Raw genomic sequence first — 24,239 nt, forward strand, 5'->3', positions numbered from 1 at the left:
TGCTAAATGCTTTGTTCCCTATACACATCTCTTTTACACCACTTATTACATTGCACTGTGCTCATGGGCTTCTTGTTTTCTCAGACAATGTTATGGAGATCAGTAGTGGTACTTTGATCATGTTGGCATCTCTAATTAATTGAAAATTTCACATGAATATTTCCTTACATTTAGTACAGAGAGCTAACTACACAAAGAAAGGAATTTTATACAAAGGAATTTGGACATTTGCTCTTCTTTTTATTGCCATAGTAACAATGCACTTTACAGTGTGTCATTATGCTATTCATCAGCTTTCTTCTTTGCTGTTGTTAAAACTAGGGGAAAAAACCATGTTGTTCAACTGAGAAGAAAAAAAAATCCATAATGACAATGTTAAATATGATTCAAAGTGAAATATGCAATCATCTTACTGAATGTTATGATCATAAAAATATATATAACACAGTATAATAAAATTCTATTATTAAATCACTTAGGAAAAGCAAGAAATTTTCTGTGATGACCGCTCATTCTGATGATTTTGAGAGCTCGTGACTTTCTGCAGGAAACCATGGTAACTTAGGTGCTGAACTTTTTTTATTTTACAGTATCAAAACCTCAGGTTGAAGTCTTACCTCACTCATCCTGTCAGAACACTACTGTTTTTTTTTTTCTCATAGATGATACTTAGTGAAAATGTTCATTGAATCTAGTTTGCTATGTATTTAATTTGAATGCCTATAAGTTTACATATTCATAAAAATTTACATAGGTAATTGAATCATTTTTATATTTACTGTAAAAAAGAAAAATAAACACAAAGATAGGTGAAGAGTGGGAACACATCAACATAAAATATAGAAAATACTAGTTAATCATTTGAGACTATGGCATGAATCAATAGCTACGTGAATGACTAACCTTCCTGCTGTCTTAGCAAATATTCCTATTTTAATAATGTGCCCAGCAAAAATAATAGTTATCCCATGTACCATATGCCTACTTATGTTACAGTGAAGAAAATCTTTCATTAATTTTATTGTGGATATATTAAGTCAGCAAGGGCATGAGATATAAATATCTGTGAGAAGAATGACAAGAGGATGGAGCCATGAATAGCTCAGCTCACTGAGCTTCAGGCATGCTTTCATCTGAAATGGAGATCAGGAAGACAAGCAATATCAGCAGAGATAGCAAGCATTAACCGGAAAAATCTTTATATAGCAATAAAGCCTTTTGGTCCTCATCATTTAAGATTAAAGAACAAATCAATTACAGTATTTTGGAGTAAATTAGAATCTCCATGACCCTGTGATTTCAATTTAAAGCTCAATGCACGTTTTGTGCGACTCCTAGCAGTGGAAGTTAGGGTGTTTCAGACTCTTCCGTCTGCTCTTGGGACCTTTTTTCTCGTCCTGGATTGCCTCATCCAGCCTTGATAGGAGGCTTTGTGTCTAGTCTTATTGAATCCTGTTATGCCATTTTCAGTTGATCTCACTGGGAGGCCTGCTCTTTTCTGAACGAAACAGAGCAGTGGATGTAGGGAAGAGGAGAGGGCTGGGGAGATGGAAGGAGTTGAGGGATGGAAGGTAGTCGTCAGGATGTATTATGAGAGGAAAATAAAAGAAAAAGGAAATAAATGCCAATGCACATGGAAAGAGTGTTGCCTTCATCTTGTGATTGGAAAGCCTATAAACCAGCAAAAGCTGCTTGTTACATGCAAGCAAGGATGACATGACCGTTGTTTACGTTTACCTCAGTCCTGTTTTGAAGACTTTGTAGAATCTAACACACACACACACACACAATTCTTTGGTTGTAGTAGGCAATGAACTGTGCAGGACTTTCATTTGTTCAAACTTGTGATTTAGGCATTATGTTAATTTTATCTGCAATTTTTTTTGTTTGTTTAGGTGAGACAAGATCACACCATGTAGCCTCGGCTGGCCTGGAATTCACTGTGTACGTTAGACAGCCTCAAACTTATAGACATCCGTTGGCTCTTGTTTTCTTATCAATTAGACTTTATAATATAACCCCACTATCTTATACAAGAGGAAAAAGAAGTTAAGGGGAACAAGAATAAACCTTCCAGGAATCAGTTCTGTGGGGTGAATTCCTTGTCTCTGAGCCTGTACGCAGATTCTCTCCCAGAATGAAGCAATCTGCACCACCACAGCCTTCTCTCTACCTCCTCTACCACTTCTCCCAGTCAGCCAGCAACTGCCTGGACTCTCCTTGGTTCCCTCCTCCCCTGGATGGTAGATTTTCAACACAATTGGCCACTTGGAGTCTCAGGCTCTTTCCAGACTAGATGGCTCCTCTCAGTTTGTCACAATCTGTTTCTGGTGTTTCCAAGGGACAAAGCCTGCTAAGATTGCCTTCACCTGAGGCAAAGCCCAGCCATCCTTTCACAGATACCTGCATACCTATGCCACCTAAAAGCTGGGACTAAAGGTGTGTGGCACCAGGCTTGGGATGGTTTAAGCATTTAGTGATACTTATTTTAAGCCGTGTCAGACTGGAGCTAGTTGCCCAGTGGTTTAACCCCCATAAGTACAGATGCTCATTCCAATGTTAAGTCCGCAGGGAAGCTCTTAGTCTAGTGCTGATTTTAGAGTGAGCACCACCATCTCATCAAGATGGTTCTCAGAGCTGAGAAAGTCCTGAAGGTGAAAATGTCACACAGAGAATGTCAATTAGCAATAAAGGATCCCCACTCTTCTTTAAGGGACAATGTAGAGCAGCTATGATTCCTGGAGATGGAGGAGTCCTTTTCTCACCATTAGTAACTTGTCCATGCTCCAGCAAACAACTGTGGCTTCCTCAAAATTCCAAAACAAAGACTCTTTGATGACTGGCCCCATTCTTTACTAATGTTTTGTTCTCTCTGATTTGCATTTTAGAGTTTAATTATGAAATCTATCATGCTTTCAACAGTTTAAATGTATCAGGTAGAAACATCTGAAAGAAAAAAGTAAACAAATCCCTGTTCCTCACAATAATAACTATATGGATAAAGATAAAACCCTTATGCAACTCTCATAGCATATATTCCTTTTACTTGTGACAACTCAATTTATGTGCAAAGCGCTGCACTTTAGCAACAGTTTTGTTGAATAAAAAATTGTTCCTTTTCCAAATATATGTAATAGCCATCCTAGTTTTGTGCAATCTATTTAACTGTTTTGCCAATTGAATTTTGTTAAACATTTATATAAATTCCCCAGCCTATTGGTCATTACTGACCAATACTGACTGTACATCTGGTTAATTTTTTTACTTCAGTTGAGAACTCTTTATAATTGTCTTTCCTGACCTAGGAAAACATTTTTGTATGTAAAAGATTAAATAAATGACAAGAGAAATAAGGAAAGCATGATATTTCAATGAAGTTTTGCTAACACATGGTTTTAAGTTCTTGTATAGCAATCACAGTACAATGGTGGTAGGTAGATATAGAAACTCAGTCACAAAACAAACACAGGAGATATTGACATTCCTACTGCTCTTTTGAGCGACATATGAGCGCAAAGATAATTTAAAGAGAGCAAATTCCTACTCCATTAGGAAGAAAAATGATCTACAGAGCTGAGCTAGGTCTTATATACCCAGTAAAATTGGGGATAGAAACTTGAATAATGATTCGGAAGATGGACAGAGAGATTGATAGACTTCTGTGAATCCATGGGGCTCGTAGAGGGCTTCTTCGCTGTCTGTGTAGAGTCACAGTGACCGGCATGGTTCTTATGTTCAGGAGCTGATGTCTTACGATATATGATGAATTACCATGGATTATTCCTTCCCTTCTTCACTGTCAGTTTCATAGAAAAAAATAAATAAAACATTTAAGGTTAGGCATATACAATCAACATCTATATTACATTTATACTGTAAGCATCTATAATTTTTAATCTAACTTTATCATCAAAGTGAGCTTTATTTCACTATTAATAAACCACTTAAGTAGGCGGTCACGGTGTCTCTTAGATGGTACCCACCCTTCTCCTCATAGTTCTTGCTTTAAGATTAAGTAGTCCTGTTTTCTTACTAGCAGCCTCAGAGCTCTGGTCAGGCATATGGTGGCTAGGTGACATACCTGGGCTGAATTGCTGCTCTGTGACCTAACAGTCAGGTGCCTGGATTCCAGTTGCCGCCCTCTTTGCTCTCCCCCTTGGGTAGTGCCTCAGGGTTCTGAGGACTGTGTGAAGCTGTAGGTGGGGAAGCCAAGGACTCTGGGCGTTTCTCAGAGTGCTGATGTCTTCACAGTACACCAGGGTAGCTTCTGTAGGGCTGTGTTCTCACAGCACACATTTATTTTACTGTAACGACAAGTAGAGAGGAAAACAAGACATAAAGACATGAATTTATGCTCGAATAACATTAATTACCAGGCCAAATCCCTTTAGCTCAAAAGCGCAGAGGCAGTCATCTTTAGGTTATCACTTGGGCAATCTGGCTCCTACAATTTATAGACTAGAAGTAGGGATTAGGTAAGGAGGAGATTGGAAAGAAAAAACGTTCTGTGCAAGCACAGAATGTATTACCCACCAAAGTTCTGCAAGATGGAGGAGGCTTTTTGACGTGCTAAATTAGTTTCCTGGAAGCTGGAGTAACTAACTTTGCATAGCTCAATGAGCCAGTAAGTGGTAGGATTTAAGCTAAACTCCAGACAATGCCTTTAAAATCCTCTGCATCATCCACTCTAAGGGACTCTTTATTAAGGACCACCAATCGTAATGTTCACCTTCCAGAAGGTTTCAGGCCGATGGTGGTAACTGACATACAGCAAAGCCCCCCCAAAATTTGAAATTTTGGCTGCAATATGTGCTTGTTACTGTTTTCCTTTGACTTTTAAAAAAATACATTTTAAATACTTTTTTATCTTTAAACTCCACAGTTTCAAAAGAGTCATGTCCTTCAATCAGACATTCTGTCAAAAAGCAGTCCCAGTGTCCAGCTGACCTACAGCAGAATGCAACCGATCCAGGGTCCTGATCTCCTGCTGCATTGTACTGTGAGGGATGCTAAGGAATGACTTTCAGGTATTCTGTCAAGTATTCACAGCTGCAGGTGCCCAACAGTGCTTCAATGGTACCGGTTAGGCTAATTCATGTGTATCATGCAAAGAATTAAGATGTTCATTTAAAAATCTCTTTATCAGCGAATTTGTATTATTCAGAGCATTTATATTGTTGTTGCCCAAATTTTAAAAAAATCCTTTCTTTCATCTTTGATCTATTTTAAATTCTATAAAAACGAAAAAAATCTACCTTTTCACACCATCTAAATCCTCTAGTTACTCAAAATAATAGACGTGGAGATTCAGATATGGTTCTCTCCTCAGACACTGGAACACAGTTGTAACAATACCTAACTTTTAATACAGATGGCATCATTGTAACATCATAGCAGGCGTGAGAGTTCTTAGTTCTGTCACCATTTTCAAACGTGCTAGCCACTTCAAATGTATGGCGGGTGAAAATGAAAGAAACCGACAATAGTAGCCCATTAAAATTGATATTAGGATATCACAAAAAGAAAGGGAATCCCTAAAATGTATAACACTCTGCAATCGTGTGCCTGGTGTTGTATGGAAAGCCAATTTTGGTTAGGAATTGCCTCCTGGTGAAGCTAGAAGCTCTTAGAATTGCTATCCTCTTTTTCAATACCAGAGACTGAACGTAGAGCCTAGCGCACACTAGATAAGTGGTCTACTATTGAGCCCTATCTCGAGGCCTAGCGTTTATACATTTTATATACAGTAGCCCAAGGCTTGCCCCACCAACCCTGCTGCCTGGAGCCTCTTCCACATCCTTCACTCCTTTCCAAAAATCCATTTCAAGATATATAATTGATCTTCCATTAACTCTGCTAGATAAAGGGATCTTAGTCAGCATTATTATATTTAGTAACACTGATAAGTGTGGCCTAAAATGTGAAGAACTCCCAACTACTGCCCTCCTCTGTCTCATTTCATCTCTAGATCCCATGCGGTGAACTTTCTACTTGTATGTGTGTTAAAGCCCTACTGTATATGGAAAGCAGAGATTCAGGGCCAAGTTGTGATAAATGGTATGAAGCTTTGCTCATGATACATGTTCAATTCAGGCGAACCAAATCCAATAACATATGGATCAATCTGTGTTTGTCATATATATATATATGTAAATGTGTGTAATATGCTTATATGCCAATGAAACTGAAAGTACTTCTGATACTTCTTTTAATTTCCAACTTTATCATTTATTCATGTGTTTGGGCACAGTTCTGTTTCTATCAAAGTCATATATTTATGTAACTGTGAGAACATCCCATTTGATCTGCAATATATTTTTAGAGACATATGTAATGATAAGCATTCTTTCTTTACAATGAACAGAAATTGAAGCTATTGTGAAGAAATCTGCCTATTGATCCTAAGGCACCAGTTATTTAATTAAAAATATTTTTTTGCAAATCATTTGCTAAATTCTTATTTTTATTAAATTAATCAAGTTACTTTTTGTATAAACACATATATCCAACTCAGTATTGTGTGTGTAAGGAAGGTGATTTTTTTAAATTTTGCCAAAAAAGCCTCTTCCTTAAGTGGATGTATAAAATCACTATTGTAATGACCAATGGTTTCTTGAATTTCTGTTTATTTTATCATCGGTCTCCTTTCAGTTCCTTGTGGTTTGAAGCTGAGGCAGCAGCATCCCTCCTGTGGAAGCATGCACTTTCAGTTGAGAAGATGTCTGCGGTGGACAAATGAAAACTGCTGCTGTGTTTCATCTGGCTTCTTAGAGATAAGACTGTTAGGTCAACATGAGTGTTTTGTGCTGTTCTGCTCTGTGTTAACCACTTTAAATTATTATAATAGGTCAAAACGCAGGGGCTTGTCTCATTTATTTCCCGATTATTGTACTTGGGTGTATAAGCATGTACATATATGAATGTCTCAAGAAAAAGACAAAGAAAATGGTGCTATATAATGGATTTAGAGACAAGAAATCTGAGAGGAAACATGATTTAAGTTGGCATCCATAGCAGGATTAAAGTGTGGTTTTTGGCCATGTCACTGACATAGCTGTCAGTTTGAATAGGAACACACACACAAAAATCCATGAAACTAATTTGTTTAGAGCCCTAAATGAATCTGAAATGTAAAATTAATTTTTATTTGCATAGAAATCTCATTACTCATATAATTAATGGCTATTTTTACCCTCTAAAATTCTGCACGTCCTTTTAAGGGCCACTTTGGTTTGTTTGTCTGCAAAGATTTCACTAATGGGACACAGTTTGTCTCACCTAATATATTTTCATGCCATTTTCATGCTACTGTTAACATTATTAAATTTATAATTTTGTTTTTATGCTTTTGCTCCCTTCCATCGGCAGTTCTCAAAAATAGACTCACGATTAAAATATGGGTCAGTGAAGCATAAAAAGTGATGAAAAGAGTTGCACAAATAGTACAACCCAAAATAACATCACAAACAAGGAGGGGCTGGTCTCCAGTGGTGAATTCAGAATGCAAATTACCAAGACAAGTGCATTTGCATGTGTCATTATTTTATATATGAATCATGGAAAAGTGGAAATTCAGAGTATATTTATTGATAAGTAAAATAATTGGATCATTTGATGGAAAATTCTGCAATTCCTTAGTTCATCTTCAGTTGCATTCGCATGCCAGAGGAATCCCTTCTAGGGGGATGAATTGCTAGGCTCATGTTTCCTTGAGAAATTTCTTCTGGTTTTTCCACCAACTTTTCTTTCCCTAGATAACAAGTCCAAGGTCATACAAAGAAGAATATGAAGGAAAGAAATAAATGAAAAGAAAGATGAAAGGATGCTCAGGGAAGAGAAAGACAGAGGAGGGAAAGATAGGGTGGGCTTATGGGTAAACCCATCCTGTCTGATCCACAAGTAGAAAATGATTTCACCTTAGTAATGAGAAAGCTATGAGAAGCCTTACCAACTTCTTAGCTCTTGATAACTCTGCCCTTCCCCCATGAGGCCTATCTGTAAATGGACTGCAGCCTTATGTCATGAACATTGATTGCATAAAAATACCCCAGTGATTCTGCATTTTTTTTAACCCCTAAATGGTATATTTATTATTTGTGACACACTTATCACCCTAATGGATGACCCTAGTGCTTCTCCACTAGGGGGAACTTTGATGTTCTTTTCTTTCCCTGGAGTGGTTAGAAATTGTGGTGAAAGTGCCTGGTTTTGTTACTAAATACAGAGAAAAACTCAAAAGCAGACCCATTTAAAGTGAAAAAAAAAAAAACCAAATAAACAGAAACAAACAAACAAACAAACAAAAAACCCTAAAACATAAAGACTGCTGTCATAGTAATAAAAACTATAATGAAAGCAAAACCAAAAGAATCTGTCGTCAGAACTATCAAGTGATATTTTAGGATAGGAACAACATTATGTTTTAAAGGAAGGAGACAGGAGATGCCTACAGATAATTTCCTTTACAGTTGAGTGAGACAACAAAGCACAAACTATAAACTTTTGGCTCAGATGCAGTGCAGGTGTAAGGGAATTATACTTGGTGACTTCACTCTTTTTATCAATGAAATAGGATCTTGGATACAGAATGGGGATTTGTTTGTTGTTGTTGTTTTTTTTTTTTTTCTTGGCTGGTGGATTTTTTTTTTCCATTTGTTTTGTGCTGTTGCTTTGACAGGGAGATTAGCAGGAAGTAATGGTTAGGTGATTGAACCCAACTTAATTTTAATCTGCATTGTCCTTGTCTCAAGGTGTCGATTTTGGATACTTTATTATGTTTGTTGACTTCTATGATGAGATAATAAGTGAAAGTTCAGTCTCATTATACAATAAAAGCAAGTTCAAAAATTTGCATTTCCAAGTAAATGCATGCTTTTTGTCCTGCGTAAGGTACCTACATGACTTTTTGAAATTCCTGTTGATACTAAAATAGTATGTTGACCTAAAAGAAAATATTTATGTTTTTTATTAATTTATTTTGTAATGTCCTGCCACAGCCAAACAAACCGTATATTGGTATTTTGTTACTTGAATAAGTCTTTCAGGACTGAGACAGCAAGACTGAGACTGTACCACATGCCTGCATAGCCCCAGTTTGGGAAGCAGATGCAGAAAGAATGTAAGTTCTTGGCAAGCTTGAGATGATAAAAAAAAAAAAGACTCTGTCCTAAAAATAAATCAAAAAATAACAAAATGTTTAATGTGGAGGAAAATTTGATATTACAAATATCAACTCTTTCTACAAATTCTGTAGCAAATAGTTTGCTTTCAATATTTTAATTAAATTCTCAGCAATTGAATCTATTTCTTAGTGAAGAAATGTCAAATGAAAACTACACTGTGTGGTAACAGAGAAAATGACAGGAATGAATCTGACATAAAGTACACTTGGATTTCATTTATTACTCTTCAAGGATGCAAGGTCCACAACCGTTTATTGTCTCATATTTAAAATTAATTTAGAAAATAAGTACTTTTAAACTGGATAGTGATTAATCTCATTTAGCCAATATTAAAGCTGGTATCTTATCGATGAACTTGTCTTATGAAACACTATACAGTCAGAAGAGAATGGCAGGATACATCCTAATTTCAGCCATATTTGCAGCAGGTAACCAAAGAGTCTCTATGTGAGAAGGACCATAAAGCCAGATTCACCCCAGGGCTTCTGAACACATTGAGTGAGCAGAGCCTGCAAAGATGGAAGGCTACTATTTATTAGCAGGTGTTTGGTGAATTCATTTCATTAAGGTTTTCTTAAGTTTTTGTATCTATCTTGTGAAATATTATGTGTCCTAGAGACCAATGTTTTATATGGTGTATTTAGTAAAGCAAAAAAAATGTAGAAATTAGAAAAAATAAATTATACTCTGTATTTATGTTATTGTGTACTTTTACTAAATATGGTTTTAACTTTATAATTTATCATTATCATACACAACTAATGAAATGATATTCTTCTCTAAATATACTTTGCCATAAAAAGATTAAAAAAAACTTTAAATTGTGAAGAATTACAGTGGTAGAAAAATAATTGAGTTTGGATAAAGAAAGGCTACTTCCCAAAGGACACTTTTTGCAGTAGTGTGGTACTGTCGCTAGTGGACACAGAGACTGTTACAGAAGATGGGCTTTGGCCAAGAGCCATTAAAGATCCTTGTAAGTCAAGAAGGCTGGAAGCTCCATTTTCAGTGTTGTTTTAATTGAGAAAGCTGAAGAGAGTTAGCAATAATCACCTACATGGATGTGGACCATCAAGGGGTTTTAAACAGTTCTTCACACTTTGGTGACAGCAGAGGTTGATTGAAATAAGGTGGAATTCTGGGTCCTCAGGTAAGAAGAGAAGCTCAGCTAACATTGAATCCAGTCAAATTAGCATCCCCCCCCCCCCCAGTCTACATTTCTCAGTACAGTCAGCTGCAAGGTAAAGAATAGGTTTGAGAAATATTTATGTCTTGCCTTGTCCTAGGTGAAGATAGGAAAAACAAACAAAAAAAACAAAGCTGAAAACAAAAAGGGTAAGTCAAATGCAAAAGAGTTTTTTTTAACACTAAGGTATTCTGTGCAATGCACCAGAGTGAAAGGATGCTTTTTAGCCCTTGTAGTATTCCAGCCCAGGCCAGTGATAAGAAAAATCATCTTAGAGAATCAAGCCACCAGTGTGTTTTAAATTGAAACTTGCAAATACCCAGATGTCAGTAGCATGGCAGTTATTTTTGCTTGTATAACTTGCACAGAGTAATGACACGAAACACTTTTTAGTTTCATTGCCAGAAGTATAACACTGAAACTTAAAATATGAAAGATTACATAGTTTTAAATTATGGCTTGGTGCTTCAGATTTTAAAAGCGTGTTCTGAGAACCCAGTTGCAGTATCTGAACAGCTTCTACAGTTATTATGATGTTAAAAAATGAGCTTGTGCCAGGATGATTGTCAATCCACCACTTTCTACCTGGAGACACTTACTATTCAAGTGTGTTTAGTAACATACTAAGATTTACTACCCAAGGAAAACTCAAACATTTTAAATTGGGATTATTATTATGTATTAATATACAAAGCTGTTTATTAAAAACTATTAATACACAAAAGAAACTCAATGTTCTTTTTTAAAAAATTTGAATTAATGGGCAAATCTTTGGTATTTCTACAAGTCTCAACTTTTCAAAGATGTAAATTGAATAGATTGTTTTCATGTACTCATCATTCATAATGTTTCATTTTGGAAGGTTTTGTTCAATTTCTTTTTACGTATTTAACTAAATATATAATTACATCACTTTCCCTCTTCCCTTTCCCCTTCCAACTCCTCTCTACCCTATTCCCCCACTCTCAAATTTCTAGTCACCTTTTATTTAATGTTACACACAACACACACACACACATAAATACAACCTATCAAGTTTATCTTGTGTGCATGTGTGTGGTTTCAGGGCTGGCAACATTCTATTGGATTACCCTTCAGGGAGCTTATCCTGAAAGAGGGTAATTCTTCCTCTCCGGGCCATCATTAATTGCCTGAAGTTATTTGTCTAAGTGTAGGACCCTGGGATTTTCTCTGTGCTGCATACACATGTCTATTGATACTGTCAGTGTTCAGGTAGTGTTTATGCTGAATTTTCTAAATGAGGTAGTCACATAGAAGGCTTTCGGGCTTCCTGGATTATATATATAGTTATTCTGTCCCCCTTGCCATAATGTTCCCTGAGCTCACAGTTGCAGGAAGATACGCTGCAGTTGTATCCATTGCAACTTGGCACCTCACAACCCATTGACTTCTACATTGTGTCCAGCTGTACCGTTTAGTAATGGTTTCCACTTATTGTAGAAAGAAGCTTATTTGATAAGGGGTGGTAGCTGGAATAGAAGCAGCATAAATGTCCTTTAATAGGCGAGTGGATAATGAAACTGTGGTACATAGGCACAATGGGATACTATTCACCTATTAAAAAATGCAATCATAAAATTTCAGGTAAATGGCTGGACCTAGAAAAGATTAGATTGATGGGGGTAACCCAGACTTCAGAACAAATGTCACATATTTTCTCTCATCTGTGGTTAGTAACTCCAAATCCTCAGACTCGAGTATGCAGACTGGAGTGACGTCATGCGGTGGTGGCTTGAAAAGGGGAATAACATAATGTAGGAGTAACTTTTAGGGGCTGGGGAGATGGCTCAGTGGTTAAGAGCACTGCCTGCTCTTCCTAAAGGACCTGGGTTCAATTCCCAACACACACATGGCAGCTCACAACTGTCTGTAACTCCAAGATCTGACACTTTCACACCAATGCACATTGATTAAAACTAAATCAGATATTTTTTAAAAAAGAATGTAACTTTTATTCTCCTGGCTCAATTGTTATCTGGCAGGCTCCTTGCCTCTGTCTGCTAACCTAGGCCTAGTCCTGGAAGCTTCTAGCCTCCATACAATCTAACCTAGACTTAGAAGGTTTTCAGACTCTGAGATTTACTGCTGAATGCGCTTACCCTTACTTGTTCTTTCTGTGCTCTGGGCTGGCTGGTTTAACTCAGCTGTTCTTGATCAAATTCTTCTCCCAGCTGACTTATTTCATTGGACTTCTCTCTTGGCCTGGAATTGCTCTGCTTGGCCACAAGCTAACTCAGAAATATGCTCTAATCTGGCTTCGTCTAAATTTCTGGTGTGTTCTGTCTTCACCTGAGTTCTCTGCAACACATTCTCTATTATTGTCCTGGTAAAACTGCCTCCTCTCTCTGAAAAACTGCCTTTTTTTTTTAAGGCAAACATTTATTTGGGGCTGACTTAGAGTTTTAGAGGTTTCATCTATTATTGTCATAGCAGAAAGCATGGCAGCATGCAGGCAGACATGATTCAGGAGAAGGAAAAAAATTCTACATCTGGATTGGCAGGCAGCAGGAAGAGAAAATGCCAAAGGGCCTGGTTTGAACTTCAGAGACCTCAGAGCCTTGCCCAGTGCATTAGATGCCCTTTTCTGGCCTTTGCAGGCACTGCATCCAGGCACACACAGGCATAAAAAAAATTTTTTTTTTATTAAGAAAGAAAATCAGTTCTATCTGCATGCATGTGGTGTTTTGAAAGACAATGACCTCCCACATAGGCTCATAGGAAGGCCATAGGAAGTGTGGCCTTGCTTGGAGTGGGTGTGGCATTGTTAGAAAAACTGCCTTTTATGTAGTTTCCCTTTCCTCTCTCTTCTTGTGAGAATTAGGCATATCCTATTCTGTCAAATCTCTGATTTGTCACCTCTTCTGTCACTCAATTAGACACCACTTTCAAACATGGATGCTTCTTTCTACAAACTAACTTTACCTTCATTTGAGACTAAAGGCATGTGCCACCACACCTGGATCTAAGCTTTTCTTTACCTGATACTTGCTCTATATCAGGCTGGCCTTTGAACTCAAATCTGTTTGCCTCTGTCTCCTGGATTAAAGGCATGTTTGTATTCCACCCAGATCACACAGAACTATAAGATCTTTGAATGTGATCTCTTGCCAGAATAGCCATGTTCTGAATTAACATTCCTTTACAACATAATACAAACAATATGAAGAGGAAATCTAAAGCTCTGGAAGGAAGTCCTAAGTGGGAAGAAAGAGGAGGAAATTGAGGAAAGAGGAACAAATAACACCAAAAGTGGGACCTCAAGCAATCATATTATTTTATGCTTACATATATAAATTTTAGGTAAATATAAAATAATGATTTATAATATAACATGTATATATGACACTGTACACTGTACACACACACACACACACACACACACACACACACACACACACACACACGTCATTCAGTCTGACTATGCTCCCCACAAGAACTTTAGACTAACAAAATTCCAATAAGAGTCAGCAGAAATCTCTTTCAAGGGTCAATCAGGGAAGCCTTAATGATGTCCAAAAGAATATAGGCTGTTGCTTTTGCTTCTTGATGCTTGGCAGATACTTTTGCCCTGGTTGCTGAAGACAGTAGGCTACCACCATTTAACTCATATAACCTTTTAACTACAGTCCAATTCTTATTATACTCACAGAAAAGAGTAGCTACACCTCTCATCAGTATAAGATTTTTAACTTGCAAAGATGAAAATCAATATTGCATTCAATGACACAATATCAAAGAGGGAAATCTAACATAGACTCGCCATGACTATCTAAACATGAGCTGAATAAGAACAAATATGTACACACCAGTGTGGCTGGGGAAAAAGCAATATAGCCTCAGCCATGCACAAACAACTACAGGCAATTGATGAATGCTGAGAGCAGTAGAAAGTATTTCCCAGAGAAAGTAAACCAACTGGTTATTTAGTAACAATGATCAGCCCTGAATATATACATAGAAGTAACATTATATAAACTATGCAGACTATATTTAAAAAAATATATATGTACATACATATATAAACAATTAATGAAAAAAGTTATGCATTTGAAAGGCAGCAAGGAAGGATATATGAGAAGGTTTAGGAAAAGAGGGGAGAAATAATGTGATCATGTTATAATCTCAGGATTAAGAGCAATTTTTTTAACATAGACTTTTTAAAATATATTATATATTGTGATTATATTTTGATCCTGCATCATCTCATCCCTGATCTTCCCCTCCTCCTAACCCTACCAGAAAAATTTAAAAATCCAAAATGAATAGGGGAAACATCAACATAGATTCTTTGGCATGTTTCTTATTTTAAGAATGATTGTCAGGTAATTAGAGAATCTCAGTATTACTTACTGGTAAAAAAAATACTGTTGAATAACTTAATTTTACAGAACTATGTGCATTGAGTTTCTTATATAAGTAAGAACAAGCTGGGTGTTTTGTTAGGTGCCTCTATTACCAGTACTGGAAAGGCAGAGGCAGACATTTCTTTGTGAGTTCAAGCCTTGCCTAATTTACATAAGGAGCTGTAGGCCAGCAAGGGCAAGAAAGAAGTTAGTAGGCAGGGGAGAGGGAGAGAGAGAGAGAGAGAGAGAGAGAGAGAGAGAGAGAGAGAGAGAGAGAGAGAAGCTTACATTTTCTTCTGTTTAGCTATAAAATAATACAAAATTTAGAAATTTATAGTATGAATTATTAAAATTACTACTGAAAGTGGCTGAAACTGAAATTCGAAAATGGAGCTAACTTGTTCTACTCTGCTTTAGAGTTAAAAATTATCTGCCTATGATTTCCTGAAATCATTGTAAATTTTATCTTTTGTCTTTTCAACAAGCCTCTTAGACACTAGCTTCTTCCTTTGTTCTATTAATAAAAAATAGGAACACCATTTAAATACTTACTGTTCCGTGAGGGTACTATTTTCATCTGTTTCACCTAGATTGCATAACCCATCATGCAGAAGCAAGCTCATTTGTCAGGCTAAATACTTTTAAATAGTGGCATACATGGCATTCATCAAGGGCCTTCTAAATCATTTCATGGAAGAAATTTCACCTATAACTTTTTATTAGTGCAGTCAAAAATGTTAAAAGTTTGGTAGTAGGAGTAACTCTCCACTTCTAACTGTCATGCCTGCTTTCTGAAATCTTTTTGTTGTTGACATGTGTGATTATTTTTATTAATGCACAAATGTTAATTTTTGTTGCTTATTAATTTATTATGTTTTATGAAGTACTCTATGGCAGTCTGTGTATAAAAGTATCAAAACTGTCTGCCATTCTTGATTCTAAATGCTTAACTTTCTGCATTATTTGAGTTAAAACCATACCCACTGTTGCAAAGAAAGGGCAATTAATAAAACTGACTGAATGTCAGTTTTACCTTAAAGTCCTTTCTGAAAACTTGTGCACCTGACATGATTTTACCTACTTCTTGTGAGAATATATCAAAAGGTAGGCTCACATTTGCTATTTTGAAAATTGTAGAGGAATTTTAATTGGTCAGCATGGCTATTCTGGCAAGGGATCACATTCAAACACCTAGGTCTGGGTTATCCTGTTGGAATACACACCATTATTCCCTCTAGCTGCAATGTACATATGGCACACCTTTAATCCCTCTGGCTGAAACATAGTCGCTTTTAGTACAAACCTTTAATCGGAAACAATGTCTAATTGAGAGACAGACAAAATGGCTAGTCAGAGAAAGATTTAACAGAACGAGGCAGAGATAAGATACACTAACTCTTATGAGAGAGGCTTCTTAGGAACAGCGCACACACACACACACACACACACACACACACACACACACAGAGAGAGAGAGAGAGAGAGAGAGAGAGAGAGAGAGAGAGAGAGAGCGCACATTGGGCGGAGAGTACAGTACAGAGAAGTACATTACACTACAATACAGACACTAGCGTTCAGAGAGTAGTTTTGAATAGTGCAGTAGAGTCCGGGAGTGCAGTGCAGTTCACTTGAGCTGAGTGCATGCAGTTCAGTTCCTGGAGTTCAGCTATAATTTTTTTTCAAGCGGAGCAATTCAGTCAGAAGCCAAGAGAAGCCAGATTGAATCAGTCAGTATGAGGAGAGGTTTTGAGGCAGAAAAGCTGAGTTGAACCAGATAGCCAGATATCAGAAAAAACTGGAAAGGGTGAGTTGATTCAGCAAGAAGTCTCAGAGGCTGAAAGCAGAAGCCTTCAAGGTCCCAGATTGCAGGAGAGTAGGTTGTACAGGGGCTGGGAAGTGTCCAGGCCTAGGGATAGTTAGAAAGAAATGATCTGGGCTCAGGTAAAGCAATGCATTAGTAAACCTTGGGTATGATCTCATCTCATTCCCTCTCTGAGAAAATATAAACAGCTACAGAAAATGAAAGATTTTATGAACTATACCCATTTGTGTGTTTTGAAAATAATTTAAGGCTTCATACAAATACAAATATCATAGAGCTAAAAATACATATCTTTTAAGAGGCAGGAATATACATTTTCTGAGTCATTACAAAGAATGTAAAACAAAAGCCTTAAATATTAAGGCACGCGCACACACACACACACACACACACACACATTTGTTATGTAAAGGGTTTAAACTCATGGTTTTTTACATTAATAAAACATACATATATTTAATTTGTTCACTTTACATCTCAATTTTGGCCCCTCCCTCATATCTCCCCTAGTCCTCAGAAAGGAGAGCCCTCCTCCCCTAACATCTGACCTCAGCCTATCAAGTTTATAAAGTCTCACTCTAAAACCTTTTTTTTTTTAGTGAAAACATTGCACATTGGCATTTATGATAGGAGCATATAATAGTCTAAATTATTACTCTGAATATTTACATGCAACCTTCAAACATGAATGTTAAATGGCCAGTTGAACTTTATAGATATTTTAAAGCAAGATTGTATGGTTATCCTGCATTAGTCCCATGGGATTGATGTGAGCAGGAGGTCCTTAATAAAAGAGAGGGGAGAGATAGATCAGCTATTAAGAGCACATGCTAAATCAGACATTGGTTGGCAATTCCTACAAGCTCTGCACCACTGTTGCCCCAGCTCATCTTGTAGACAGGACAGATTGTAGGTCAACTATTTTGTGGCTGGGTTGGTGTCTAGTTTTCTCTTCCCATAGCCTGTAGAGGAGCCTTTTGGAAAAAAGAGTAGAATGTGAGGGTGAGGTTTCCATGTAGGAACCAGCTCTGTCTCTCTACATTCACTGAGCTGTGTGGATATTGTCCTGAGCACTAGGGTCCTGATGACAGTTTTTGGAAAGGAACCCACTCTCTGTCTTAGCATCAGGCCAAGTGTTGCATCAGAGAAGAATCTATTTTCAATAATAGAAGGGGGGAAAGCAGTTGTTCTTGCAAACAACCTAGATTTTATTCATAATTCCAGTTCCAGGAACTTCAAAACTCTCCTCTGACCTCCATGGACACCAGAGTGTATGTGGCATACAGCTAATAAATTAGCTGGACACTAATACATTAAAATATGATACCTAAACCTAAAATGTAAAACAAATAAATAAAAGGAGGTAAGAGTTACTACTAGTAGCTATGCTACAGAAATAAAAGTTTTGTGCAGAGGAAATGGCTCCATAACTAAAATCCTTATCCCAAAAGTGTAAATCTTGAGTTTATTTTACCAAAATTTGCATGAAGTTGGACATGGTAGCACATGTCTATCATCCCAGGATCCTCAATTTAATCACATCTGTGATTATCCCAACTCATGTACAATAAGACGAGAAGCATAGACAAGTCACCTTTGTCCTCCCTATGTTTGCCTATGTTCACAGGGCATGCATGCACATACATACATACATACACACACACACACACACCTTACATGAAACTACAACACAATCACAGGATGAAAATGTTGAAGTGCTTTGGGAAGGTGCCCAAAGCAAAACACGTTAGGAAGCTGGAATGTCGAAGGTAGTTTCTTTAGCTAAAACTAGGATTGTTGCCATTCTAACTGCTAGGAAGTGGGATTCTCTGTCATAATTAGTTTAAATATGTTTAATGCCATATTCAGAAGATCTCTGATAAGCTGAGGACCAGCATATCTGTGCTCAATCCTTGTCTGTCTTTAACTATATGCTCTAAACTACATCTTACAAACATAAAACAGAATGTTATCTATAATCTGCCAATAAATGCTAGAGGACCACATCTGTCTAATTTTAGTATATCTGAATTCCTTGTTTTTAGCTATATATTGGCTTATTATTCCAGAAAATACCTGTGATTAACTGAACTAATGCCTAACAAAACCATAAGCTTTAATTATCTTAATTTGTTTGTGATAGTGGTTTTTTAAAAAAGGAATGGAGCTACACACAGCATTCTGAGAATTATATAGGCACAATACCTTAAAAGTGTTGATACATAGAATGGTGTGATTAAAATGCAACCCTAATTTTGTATCAATATACAAAAATTTGAACACCAAAAAACCGTCTACTATACCTAGGGAATGAGGCATCATTTTTTTGGAATTGTTTCATTAACTATCAGGCAACTGATTCACTGATATAGCTGACCATAAATTGTATCAGTTATTAGTACAACTTTAAATATATTTCTGAGCTAATATCAAAGCAAACTTTTAACCATACAGTTCATTGATGGGCTGGCAATCTTGTTGATTCTGTCACATTTTATCATTAAGACTGAATAGCAAAAACTAGCTTAAAGGACAGAGGTTGCTCTTGGTGCTGAGCAAGACAACTGAATGTAGTTGGCAGCCTTTAATACAGACGCTTGAGTCTCCCACAACCAAACTGGCTGCCAGCCTTGAGACTACCCTTAGTCAAGATGGCGGAGAGGCTACGGCACCATGTGACTGCCCTTAGCCAAGATGGCGGTGAGGATACAGCAAGGCAGATCCCAGCCATGTGACTGCCCGTAGACAAGATGGCGGGGAGGCTATGGCAAGGCGGATCCCAGCCATGTGACTGCCCTTAGCCATAGTCAGAAAATAAAGCCAAACATATTTCTAAGGCAACGATTTTTACCTTTTTTGAGAATGAAGGTAGAACATAATAGCCATAAATTCAGAAAACAAAACCCAAATTGTAACAGTATAAACAATTCTGTTGAATAGCTCTAAAATTAATATCTTTTAACTTATAAGTATCTTTTAGAATTACCCATTTCAAATGTCTGCAATACAGCAGTCTGTTAACCTGAATAGACCTTCATAACAAGCAGAGAGCTCATTAGAACCAAGAGGCTCTAAAATTATTGCCGTATACCATGTGACTCTCTCAAGATGGTGGTATCACATGGAAGGTCACAGAACCACATGGTTATTTAAAAACATCTGTGTTACAAACATAGATATATACACATGTTCTAAACAAGCATTTGAACTTAAATTTTAAACATCACACCCAATAAGCAAATTATAAATCTTTAGATAAGAGTTCACAATATATAACCTGCATACGCAGCTTTAATACCTTATTAAATAAACATTGTTTTAAACCTTATCTTTTATAAGTCTACTTTTAAATCAGTACAATAATTACACAAAAACCTTAATTTAAAAGTACCTTTAGAGACCTGTTGGCTTATTCCATTTGCTGCTTAGAATGGCTCCAACTCTAACTTAAAAGTTTAAGTTAACCTTGTTACCATTGTTAAAGAATTTTTTGTTAACCATCTTTAATAACCAGTAACTTATAAGCAAGGTGTGCAGAACATAATAAATTTGTACATTTAAAATCAAACATATAGTGGCCACATACATTAATACATTTTAAGATAGGCAAACAAACCATGTTTGGAGGGCCAGGCTTCAGGCTGGAAAAAGCCTTCACCAAGGCCAAACAGCAGGCGCCCCCCAAAACCCTGCAGTTCCAGTGTCATCTTGGTGCTTGTTCAGCGCAAGCGGTGGGACATTTTAAAAGACAAGGAGGAAGTAGGCATACCTTAGCAATCCTGTTTCCACACTCGAGCCAGAGAGAGTAAGCAGGTGGGGAGCAGGCCGAGGGCTCAGGTGGATCTAGCAAGGGCTTTATAGCCTCAGGGGCTCCCAGAGGGCCTCTCTACCAAGCACTCAGCAGCAGCCAAGTAGGAAGTGGGTTGGCACTAGACCCAAGTCGCCATGTTTGAGAATTGGCCTATTTCCAAACTGAATGTTACAAGCAAACAAAAAGACAAAACAAATGTACTGGTACAATGAGAAAAAAAGGACCAAAATTCAGAACTGCCACTGTCCTGAGAGTCAGCTACCTCCGTTCGTCAGGAAATCAAATAAGCAGCCTACGCTGTAACCAGGCTCTGCCTGAATCAGAAAACCAGACCTTCTTAGCTACAAGAGTGGAAAACCACACACAGGCCAGCACCTCCACCACAGACGCCGCAGAACAGACAGGGAAAACCACACACAGGGCACGCTCCTGCCCCTGCGTGGCCCAGGCCTGCGAGTGGAGTCTTGAACCATCTTGGGCAAGAGCAAAGCTCTCGCGCACAGGTCAGAGAGGGACTACTTCACCCTGTTCCTGGAACTAGAGCGTCCTCTCAGTCCACCCAGGTGGGGACACTATTCCCCAGCGTGGGGCAGCTCTCACTGGAAGACCCCGACTTTTGTGAGGACACCGAGAGCAACGCTGTTGCTTTCTCGGTCCAGACAGAGACACGTACGCTGTGTCCTTAACCTAGGCAACATGATTACGTTGCTTCCTCAACCCAAACCAACCGTTGGCGAACCAGATTCAGAGTGAAAGAAAAAGTGACAGAGCTGCACAGACAAGAGACGAGACAAGCTGCAGTGGTAATGGTACCTGTTATTCCTCGATTCTCAAGAGGCTTCAAATTTCGCTGGGGCCTCCAATTTGTTAGACTTTGGTCGCCAAAAGTCTATTCCTGGAAACCCGATTGAGAGCCAGAGTCCACAGTCGGTGCAAAAGCAAAGGAATTTATTAAGCTGACACGTTAGGGTCCACTATACTCTGGGGAGATAGAAAGACCTCGTTCTATAATGGCCGAGGGTTTAAATACCCTTACAGACGCAGAACTTAGTACAAACATGATTGGTTAGTTGACCTTTGAAATGATTGGTTACTAGTTATTTTATCCCTGAGGGGGCAAGAGCTCAGCTTGGGACATCACGTGTGTCAGGTGCTCCTGATAGGTATGAGGAAGTAGTTTTTCTCAGATAAAATACAACAGCCCTGAGGCCATCTGGGAAAGTACCAAGTGGCCAGGGTTGAAAAACCACTTTTCTAAAGCCGGGCGTGGTGGTGCACGCCTTTAATCCCAGCACTCGGGAGGCAGAGGCAGGCGGATCATTGTGAGTTCGAGGCCAGCCTGGTCTAAAAAGCAAGTCCAGGACAGCCAAGGCTACACAGAGAGACCCTGTCTCGAAAAACCAAACAAAACAAAAAACAAAAACAAAAACCACTTTTCTATCTCTTCACTAACAATTTCAGGAGTTTAGTTCATTATCGTCATGGTGGGAAGCATAGCGGCATGTGCGAGTTCTACATCTACATCAGCAGGCAACAAAAAAGGAGAGAGACACTGGCTTGGCCTTCTGAAACCTCTAAGCTCAGCCACAGTGACACAATTTCCCCAACAAGGCCACACCTCCTAATAATACCTTTCCACTAGTGCCACTCTCTCATGAATAAGCATTCAAGCATGTGGACCTATTGGGGCCATTGTTATTCAAAGCACCACATTCTACTTCCTAGCCCTGCAGGCTTGCAGCTGTATCATATTGGGGGGGAAAAAAGCATTCAGTTCAACTTCAAAAGTGCCCATAGCCTATAACAGTGTTAATTCTATTTAAAATTCCAAAGTTCAAATTCTCTTCTGAGACCCATGACAGTCTCTTAACTATAATGCCCTATAAAACAAAATTCAAAAAACAGATCACATACTTCCAATATACAATGGTACCGGATATGCATTACCGTTCTAAAAGTGAGAAAGGGAGCACAGTGAGGAAATACTTTCAAAGCCAGATGGAAAACCAGCAGAGCAAACTCCGAACTGTATCTCCATGTCTAATGTCAAAGTGCTTTTGAAATGCCCAACTTCTTTTTTTTTTTTTTTTTTGGTTTATTGACTGCAACACGTTTCATTCCATTGGGCTGTTTCCACATCCTGCTAGCAGGTTCTCTTTCACCAGCATCCCATGACTCTGACATCTTTAACGTCTTTGGGTCTCGAACAATACCCAAGCTTCACTTCTGCAACTTCATGCAATGGCCTCTCTGGCCCTCCATCCATCCAGGGACACCCCTGACACATGACTGTCCTCACTGGCTTTTCTTAGAAGACTCTACAGCCCCTTTCATGTATTCTTGGCTCACAAGCCAGAACTGTACGCCCAAGTTGCCAAGTTCTTTGAGTTGCTAGTGCTAGAAATTAAGCCTTCTCACTCCAATATACTTTGGATTTCCTTCACTGGTTAAGCGTTTCTTTAATCTCCCTTCACAAATTGGAAGCTAAACTGGATGAGGTCTTGCCCTGAGGTCACCACCCTCTTTATTGCCTTTAGCATCAGGCTTTGAACTTTTTATCTCCTTGAGCACTGGCCTTAGATTCATTACACTTTCTTGTGATTATTTTTCTCCCCAAACTGTACATTTTGAGTATTTTCTTGCTCAGATTTCTCCTTTTCATTATAGATTTTTCATAAGAGTGGTCACCAATAACCACACGACAGAGTCAGTACTAGGCTATATTTAAATTTCCTCTGCTAATGCCAATAATCCAAAACTTTTCAATTTGGCTGCAGGCAGATTTTTTTTTTTTTGGACAAGGGCAAAAAGCAGCCACATTCTTCATTTAAAATATCACCAGAACAGTCTCTAGGCCACTAACTAATAGTCTTCTCCTCGGAAACCTCTCGCAGTCAGCTAGTGTTCCATGTTCCTTCTAGTGTGTTCCATTAAGCCTTGCTTAAAATAATTCAACTGCTTTCCTAATTCAAAGTCCCAAAGTCCACATTCTGCCCACATGCAAAATGGTCGGGTCTGTCACAACAACAACCTACTCCCTAATATCCACTTTGATCTTAGTCACTTTTCTTTTCTTTTTTTTTCTTTTTTAAACAGATGTATTTATTATGTATACAATGTTGTGTCTGAATGTACACCTGATCACAAGAGGGCACCAGATTTCATTATAGATGGTTGTGAGCCACCATGTGGTTGCTGGGATTTGAACTCAGGACCTCTGGAAGAGCAGCCAGTGCTCTTAACCTCTGAGCCATCTCTCCAGCCCCCTTAGTCAGTTTTCTATTGCTGTGAAGAGACACTATGACACTATGAAAGGAAGCCTTTAATTGGGATTACTTAGAGTTTCAGAGGTTTAGCCCTCCATTGGTATGGCAGAAAGCATGATAGTATGCAGGCAGGCATGGTGCTGGAAAAGATGCTGAGAGTTATACAGCTGGATTCACAGGCCACAGAAAGGGATGGAGAGAGCTCTCAGGCCTGGCATGGGCTCCTGAAAGGTCAAAGCTTACTCTCAATGACACAGTCTCTCCAGCAAGTCCACACCTATTCCTGCAAGGTCACACCTTCTTCTTCTTCTTTTTTTTCTTCTTCTTCTTCTTCTTCTTCTTCTTCTTCTTCTTCTTCTTCTTCCTTGTCCTCTTCTATTTTTTTTTTTTTGGTTTTTTGAGACAGGGTTTCTCTGTGTAGCCTTGGCTATCCTGGACTCCCTTTGTAGACCAGGCTGGTGTTGAACTCACATCAATCCGCCTGCCTCTGCCTCCCGAGTGCTGGGATTAAAGGCGTGCGCCACCACTGCCCGGCTCCTCTTCTATTTTTTAAATTTTTATTTATTTTTACTTTTTTTTTTTTGAGACAGGGTTTCTGTGTGTAGCCT

General features: G+C 38.2%; 1 long non-coding RNA gene across 1 annotated transcript; it reads right to left on the reverse strand.

The window, feature by feature from the left end:
- Positions 1-3,377: 3,377 nt before the first annotated feature.
- LOC311584093 lies at positions 3,378-21,394 on the reverse strand. The gene is made up of 3 exons (XR_014774782.1): positions 21,179-21,394; positions 4,082-4,304; positions 3,378-3,796 (listed from the first exon to the last, which is right to left on the reverse strand). It is a non-coding gene; the product is annotated as an uncharacterized lncRNA (long non-coding RNA).
- Positions 21,395-24,239: the final 2,845 nt, after the last annotated feature.

The sequence above is a fragment of the Acomys minous genome (assembly GCF_964271855.1).
Source record: "Acomys minous genome assembly, chromosome: 15".
In the NCBI taxonomy this organism is placed as follows: Eukaryota; Metazoa; Chordata; class Mammalia; order Rodentia; family Muridae; genus Acomys; species Acomys minous.